An 8,811-nucleotide genomic window follows, 5' to 3' on the forward strand; every position below is an offset into this window, starting at 1 on the left:
TGCTGTTGGGTACTCAGATAAAACAATCTGACATACTTATTCAGTGCATTAGAAACAGCAATAAGATTTCTTTTTTTATTTTAGAAGCAATCTTATTTTACATATCAGCCCCCCCATCCTCCCTCCCATCCTCCAATGCCCCCCCCACCGACCTACCCCCCCCATCCACTCCCCAAGGATAGTGAGGTCTTCCCTGGGGATCATCAAAGTCTACCTCATCATTTGGGGGAGGGCCTAGGCCCTCTTTCATGTATCTGGGCTGCAATAGTATCCCTCCATAGGGAATGGGCTCCTAAGCACTAAGATTTCTTATGCTTATAGTCTGTGCCATGCTATGTGCCTGAGCTTTGTAAATTATAAAGTTCTTGTGATATTCTTTAGTGAAATGGATTCATCTCATTGCAGTGCTATTCGTTTTTAAAAGCCTAAGAAAGATTAATTAAATGACAGCAGCTAGTATTATTTATGTTGATGTCTTCCAAAATGCTTTTTGTATGTCAAATAATAAATACTGGTTTGGATGGGTGAAGGTGCCACACTGGAGGCTACACATAGTAGAAACTTTAGGGTGGGGACTTGATAGCACAGATGAGGCCAAGTGTGGTGACAGCTGCCCTGTGGGCCTTTGCTAGATGTGGGCCCTCTTGACCTAGGAATGTGGCTCACTTAAACGTTTTAGGGTGGGGGAGTGTGCCTAATCTGCAAGTAGGACCTCCCCTCTTGTCAGTATGGAACCTAAGAAGTTTGTCTAAACACAGAAAGGCCATGCTCACTTGATGAAGGTCAAGGGGAAAAAATGTCTACAAGTTATTCAAGCTATTGGTGTCAAAAGCAATTGGGGCCTCAGCTTCCATCCCATCACGTGATGGAAAGTAAGTGCCAGGAGGCTTGCGGGTCACGTGATTTGCCAGAGGGATTAGGTCTGGATTTCCTTGTGTCTCTGCCTTGGGTGTACGGGAAAGATTGAAGCACTACTTGGAGAGTTGTTTATTTTCTGCTGTTAGCTAAACTGTGGAAACCTGTTGAAGAGATTTACTGAGCTGTTTGCTTGGATTAAGACTTTAGTGAATTAATTAAAAAAGGTTCTGAGAGACAGAATGTGCCAGACCCCTACTGGCTCCTAAGATTGTACTTTGTTACTGACAGGGCGTGACAACTGAGCTTGGCGCGTGTGAGCTGCGGGGGAGTAACTCCAGCACAGTGCCGATGTGTTCAAAGGCATGCAGGTGTTCACACTCAAACTGGCCTTGACGCCCACGCCCAGGGGCCCAGGACTCATTTCCCTCTGCTCAAGGGCCCTGAGCTCAGCAGGCTATCAGACTGACGAGATGCTGTGCTGCTCATTTGCCAACAGTGAAATCACAGGTCTGAAGAGCCTCAGTGCTGTGTTTAACTGAGCATTGACGTCAAGGCCTTATGTCTAGGAAGTGTTCAGTCATTCAGCTGTATCCCTGCCCCTGGTTCTGGTTTTTCAGGACAGGGTCTAGCTACGAAGCCTAAGCTCTCCTCCAACTCCCAGTTCTCCTGCCTCAGCCTCCTGAAAGCCAGGATTACAGGTGTGTGTGTGTGTGTGTGTGTGTGTATGCGCACGTGGATGCAGGTTCCCACAGAGGACGATAGATCCCCTGGAGCTGGAGTTACAGTTGTGAGCCACTGGACATGAGTGCTGGACACTGGGAGCCCGTGCTCTGAAAGAGAGCACCAAGCTCCTAATCATCAAGTCATCTTGCCAGTCCAGCTTCTCAGGCCTCCGTGTGTTAGCACTAGTGTGTCTAAATAGTTGGTTTAGAATGTAGTTGAGACAATGTTCAGTTACTGAGCTGCTCAGTTTCCAGAGCAGCTGAAAGTGAACTAAACCATTGCCCAGTAGCCCTAGAAAATAAACGGACTTGTAGAAGTGCTCTTAACCTTTTGAGGGGCAGTGTGTGGGTCTGGCTAGTTTTGAAATCACATTTCTTTTCATGAAAATGCCAACACTGAAGCTGAAAGCCATCATCATTGATAGAATTTTCTGAGACAAGGTCTCACCATATACAGCCTTGGCTGTTCCGGGGCTTGTTATGTAGACCAGGCCAGCCTTGAATGCATAAAGATCCACCTGCCTCCCAAGGGCTGGGATTAAAGGCATACACCACTAAGCCCAACCTTTCACTGATGTACTGATCAGTGAGTATATGTCGATGTGTCGGAGTGCTGGCCCTTGGAGATGCTTCAAGACACATCAGTTCTAACAGACCTAAATTCAGGGTCTTGCACGTGCTAGATTATATCCCTGAGTTATAGCCCTACTCCTTTTGCATTTTATTTTTTTAAGATTTATCTATTTTAATTTTATGTATGTGGGTTTTGGGGGAAGGTTTTGTTTGTTTGTTTTGAGACAGGATTTCTCTGTGTAATAGCTCTGGCTGTCCTAGAACTCAGTTTGTAGATCAGGCTGGCCTTGAACTCACAGGCATGCACTACCATTGTCTGGCTTATATATGTGCTTTATCTGCAATGTATGTCTGTGAACCTCATGAAGAAAAGGTCAGAAGAGAGCATTGGCTCTCCTGGAATTGGAGAAACAGGCAGTTGTGAGCTGTGGGTGCTAGGAACCAAATTCAAGATTAAGAGCTCTTTGACACTGAGCCATCTCTATAGCCCTATTTTATTTTATGTGTGTGTGTGTGTGTGTGTGTGTGTGTGTGTTCATTTTATTTGTGTGTGTAAGGATTCAGGCTTTACGCTGGCCTGCCCCTGTCACCTGGCAGAATGCACTCCGGCAGTACCTTGGTCAGCCCAGGGTTCCATGGCGACTGTTCGGCACGCAGGCGCAAAGGACCCACATCGCTGTCTTTCCCGCTGTTCCCCTGGGGGCAGACAGGGCTTTTCCTGTCTCCCTCTTCTCTTCTGTCGTCTCCCTGTCTGTTTCTGTCTCTGTGTCTCTTTACCTCTTTGCTCTTTCCTCCCCCCCCCCTTTTTTTTGTTTGTTTTTGTTTTTTACGAGACAGGGTTTCTCTGTATTGTTTTGGAGGCTGTCGGTCCAGCCTGGCCTCGAACTCACAGAGATTCGCCTGCCTCTGCCTCCCGAGTGCTGGGATTAAAGAGGTGCGCCACCACCGCCCGGCTCCTTCCCCCTTTCTAATAACACTTCTCACTTATGCTCTGTCTGCCTGGCATGTTTGCCCCCTGCCTCGGTCACACTCGCCTGCCATGGAATCCGCCAAAGTCCCCCACGCAATTTATCATAACAATGTGTTTTTATCGTTGCATGTGCTTGTGTATGAGTGCACATGTATGTGCAGATGTGTATGCTTGCATGTGTGCGTATGCATCTAGGCTACAGGCCAATGGAGGATGTCTTCCTCAGTCACTTTCTACCTTGTTTTTGAGAATGAGTCTATCACTGTGCCGGAACTCACCCAGTCAGCTAGGCTGGCCGCCAGAGAGCTCAAGGGATCTGCTTCTCTCCCTCTCCTCTGCCCTGAACCTACAGATGTGCACCAACTGGGTTTTTCTGTGGCTGCTAGGGACCTGAACTCAATTCCTCATGGTTGCATGGCAAGCATTGAGCCATCTCCCCAGAACCTGTAGGCTTTCATTTATTTCGTGACGAGGTCTCACTAAGTTGTCCAGGCTGCCCTTGAATTTTTGATCTCCTTCCTTAACTTTCCAACGAGCTGGGTTTACAGGCCTGTGCTGCTAGGCATGGTTAATACCTCACTTAATGTGGAGAACAGTGTCATTCAATGGAAATATAATGAGTTCCATATACATGATATAATCATATTTTTAAATAAAAATAAAAACAAGCTGGGCATTGGTGGCACACACCTTCCCAGCACTTGGGAGGCAGAAGCAGGCAGATATCTGTAAATTCAAGGTCAACCCTGTATACAAAGCAAGTCCCAGGACAGCCAAAGCTACACAGAGAAATCCTCTCAAAAAAACAAAATAAATAAATAAGTAAATAAAAAAATAAGGAGGGACTGATAGATAGCTCAGAAGTAAAAGTATTTGATGCCAAGCCTGCTGACTTGAGTTTAATTCCAGAACCCACTACACACACTAAATACACTAACACATGTATAAATAAACAAATTTAAAATATATACAAAATAGAAAGGAAACCTCGGCCTTTTCTTAGAATTGAGTAAGATTTGTTTTGTTTTTTTTATTCCAGCATGATCTTCAGTTAACTTCCCCCTTCTGTGGTATGTGTATGTATTTGAGTGTATATGCATACAGCAAGTGCTTGGGATGCCAAGGGCAAGCTTGGGTATCCTTTCTCAGGTGCTGTCTTACTCCCTGTTCCATTGCTGTGCAGAGACAGCCTGACCATGGCAGTTCTTATAAAAGAAAGCATCTAATTGGGGCTGGCTTACGGTTCAGAGGTGTAGTCCATCATCATCATGGCAGGAAGCATGGTGGCGTGCTGGTGAGGTAGTTGAGAGTTCTGTATCCTGATGTGAGTCTGAGTGGGAGACACTGGGCTGTGCATGGGCCTTTGACACCTCAAAGCCCACCCCAATGACTGCACCTCTTCTTCCTCTCAGATAGTCCCTCCTTGGTGACTAAGCATTCAAATATGTGAACCTAAGGGGAGGGAGGGCATTCTCATTCAAACCACCAGGGGTGCTATCTGCCTAGCTTTCAGAGACGAGGTCTGTCATTGACCCCAGTTTATCAGTTAGCTAGTCTGGCTTGCCAAGGAGACGAGAGATCTGCCTATCCCTGTGTCCTCAACCATGGGATTACAATCATAGCCACCAGGCCCAGCAGTTTTTTTGTTGTTGTTGTTGTTGTTGTTTTGTAAGTGTGGTTTGTTGTGATTTGGATAAAAATGGCCCCTATAGGTCCTTAGGAAGTGGCACTATTGAGAAGGGCAGTCCTGTTGGAGTGGATGTGGCCTTGTTGGAGGAAGTGGGTCACTGGGGGTAGGCTTTGAATTTCAGACACTGAAGCCAGGCCTAGTGGCCCACTGTCTCTTCCTGCTACCTGAGGGTGGAGAGGTAGACCTGCCAGCTGCTTCTCCAGTACCTTATCTGCCTGCATGCTACCGAGCTTCCCGCCATGACGGTAATAGACTAAACCTCTGAACCTGCTAGATGAAATGTTTTCCTTTATAAGAGTTGCCACAGATGCTGGAGAGACAGCTCAGCAGATACAAACACTGGCTGCTCTTCCAGAGGACCCAGGTTCAATTCCCAGCACCCACATGGCAGCTCACAACTGTCTGTCACTCCAGTTCCAGGGGATCTAACACTTTTACACACATGCAAGCAAAACACCAGTAAAATAAATAATTTTTTAAAAAAGTTGTCTTGATTATGGTGTCCCTTCACAGCAATAAAACCCTAAGACGTGGTTTTAGGAGTCAAACTCATTCTTCTACAGAAAACACTTTACCAACTGACCAATCTCCCCAGCACTTCCCCCAACTCATTTTTCTCTTCTTTTCTTTTCCTTTCTTTTCTTTTTATTTTAACTGAGTCTCACAATTTAGCACGAGCTGGCTTAGAACTTACTAAGTATTTTACACTAACCTAGAGCACATTTTCCTGTCTCGATTCACAAGGGCTGGGATTATATGAGCCACCACTCCTAGCTCTCAGTCAGATTTTCTTGTAGGTTAAGAGTCTCTGGGAGGGCGGGGCATTGGTGGCGCAAGCCTTTAATTCCAGCACTGGGGAGGCAGAGACAGGAGGATCTCTGTGAGTTTGAGACCATCCTGGTCTACAAGAGCTAGTTCCAGGACAGCCTTCAAAGCCACAAAGAAACCCTGCCTCCGAAAAGAAAAGTCTCTGGGAGGAAGTCTCTGGGAGGAAAACAGCTTCGTGGAGAGGAAACAGTGTAGTTACCTCCACAGAATTGGTTAGTGACTGAAGTCCCTCGGAAGAACCAGGCTTGCCCATAGCTGGCCTCTTCTAGTTCCATAGGGGTACATTGTTGCTGCTTAACAGTACACAATGGCAAGGCGTGGCAAGAAAAGTATGCAGGGTTAGTATTCAGGCATCTGTACTGGTCTGTCCTTGGGGTTCTGACAGGACACGCCCTCAGCAGTAGTCACTAAGACACCACCTGTGCACATTCACGATGTTCCCTTTTAATAGTGCCCTGCCCTCCTCCCATCCGTCTCTCTCTCTCTCTCTCTCTCTCTCTCTCTCTCTCTCTCTCTCTCTCTCTCTCTCTCTTCCTCTCTTTCTTCTCTCTCTACCTCATTTCTCTCCTCTCCTGCTGCTCCTGTCTCTGGTGGCCTGTCTCCTTCCTTCCCTTTCCCCCTTTTATGATCCATTTCCCTAACAACAACAACAACAACAAAAAAAAAAACCCAAAAAACCCTGCTTGATCCCTGTCACATGATATCTTTCTCTTGAGCACTGCTTTTCTTAAATTACAACACCCAGTGTCTGTGCTGGTCAGTAACAAAACATCCAATTGAATAAGCCTTTGCAATGCATAGAGGAAGCAGTTTCCCCTTGGAGGGTTAGTTCTCTTCTTTGAAAGAGTGACCAAGCTGAGCACATGGGCAGTTCCCTCCTGTTCTGAGAAAGGAGATTTATGGCCTCTGTGTATGGCTGTGTGTGACTCTGACACAGGGCAATACTGCCAGTGGCCCAAATGCTTTCTGCCTCCACCAAGGGTGAAACGAGATCCCGGGATTACAGAAGGAAGAATGGAAGTTATAACTAAGAACAACTTCCTGGTCTGGCATAGGAGTGCACACTTAGGGTCTCAGCATGGGGATTAGAAATTTAAGACCAGCCTCAGGTACATACCTGCTTGGAGGCCATTCTAAGTTCCATGAGAATTTTGTCTCAAAAGCCAAAACAAAACAAAAAACAATAAAGGAAAGGAGCAAAGAAGGGACTTTTTTGTCAAGGTACAGTTAGCATTCAATTACAAGGGAAAGAGGAGCATCAGGCTCGGTGTCACACACCTGCCGTCCTGGTACTCCAGAGACTGGGCCTGGAGGACTGTTGAAAGCAGTTGGCCTTGGACTACATGGTGAGTTCCAGGCCAGTCTGAGCTACAGTGTAAAGACTCTGTCCCAAACAAACAACAAACAAACAATAAAGGAGGAAGGATCTTAGTCCAGAAAAGATGGCTCTGTGTAAAGAAGAAGCCCCAACGGATTCATCTTCATTGTTTCTATGGTTCAAGGAACATCACTGAAGAGAGGGGCAGAAAGATTGTAAGATCCAGAATAGCAGGAAGTCTGCAGTGAAACAGTCTCCTAGAAACGGCTGCATAAGCAAGGCTGGAACAGTGGCCATCCATTGACATGTTAACATGGAAGGGGGAAGTTTTCATGGTGTCCTTCCCCAAAGAACTATAGGCAACTAATGACTGCTGGGAGAATGAGAATTAGCCTCTCCCAGAGATGAGACCCCACCCTTATTGATTGTCCAGTGCAGAGTTGTAGTTAGAATTTGGGGTTCAAAATAGGGTTTCTCTGTTGCTTTGGAGCCTATCCTGGAACTCGCTTTGTACACCAGGCTGGCCTAGAACTCACAGATAAATGCCTGCTCTGTCTCTGGAGTTCTGGGATTAAAGGCATGCACCACTACCACCTGGCATATAATATATATATATGTGTATGTGTGTGTGTGTATTTCAGTAATATGCATTATTATTAAACTGGTTATAGGCTAACTGAAAGATTCCTTCTAGAATTAAAAGTATGTGATTTGTAGATGGCATTTATGACAAAAATTATTTTCAAAATAATTCATTAGAGACAAATCATACTTTATCAAAAATCATTAATTAATTAATCTCAAAATCATTAGTAAGTATATCTATTTATTGAAAAATCATTAGCAAGTATATCTATTTATCAAATATCTTTGTAAGTATATCTATTTATCAAATATCATTAGCAAATATATCTCAAGTGGCATATTAAAGGTCATTGTGTTGATTATTATTGACTATCAATTTGAGAGACTCTAGGATCACCTGGGAGAGGGGCCTCTAGGCAAACCTTTCTTGATTACCTTAATTTACGTGGGAAGCCCCATCTTGAATGTAGGTGGACCATTCCTTGGACAGGTTGTGGGCTGCATAAAATGGAGAAAGTGAGCCGAGTGCTGGCATGTGCTCATGATCACTCTGTTCCTGGTGATGTGAGAGGTGACCAGCTCCCTCACGCTCTTGCCTCCGGGGCTTCCTTGCTATAATGGACTGTGACCTGGGACTGTGAGCCAAAGTGAGCCCTTGTTCTCTTGAACTGCTTTTATCTGGGTGTTTTATTATAGCAGCGGAAATGAAGCTAAGGCAATCCTTTAAGCTAATAATATGACTTTCCATAGTAAGAATTTTCTTTATATCACAAAATTGTACTTTAAGGTGCTTTAATGAAAGCAAACCCTGTAAGTGCATATATGAAATATATTGAAATTTGCTTATCTTTCTCTGAGGCGGGGGGAGAAAGAAAGAAGAAATTCTTTGTCTCCGGGCTGACCTCGGGGAGTATCTGCTCTGGTAAGGCTGGAAAGTTCAGCTTCAGAATCCACAAGCTAGCTGGAAGTGGAGAGTGGCTCACTTGGGAGGCAGAAGCAGGAAAAACTTGAGTTTAAGGCTACAAAAGAGGCACTGTCCCCAAAGCCCAGCGAAACAACCAAAACAGCCAACCAGACTCATTAAGTTCATGCTGCATACAAAGCTGCTCCTACACACCTGCTATATTATTTTAATAGTGGAACCTAAGCCAGGTTTGATGGTGCACACCTTTGATCCCAGGAGGCAGATGCAAGTGGATCTCTGTGAGTTGAGTTTGAAGACATCCTGGTCTGCAGAGTGAGTTCCAGACTAGCTAAGGCTACATGG

This window comes from Mesocricetus auratus, unplaced genomic scaffold (assembly GCF_017639785.1).
Source record: "Mesocricetus auratus isolate SY011 unplaced genomic scaffold, BCM_Maur_2.0 Super-Scaffold_100009, whole genome shotgun sequence".
NCBI classification, from domain to species: Eukaryota; Metazoa; Chordata; class Mammalia; order Rodentia; family Cricetidae; genus Mesocricetus; species Mesocricetus auratus.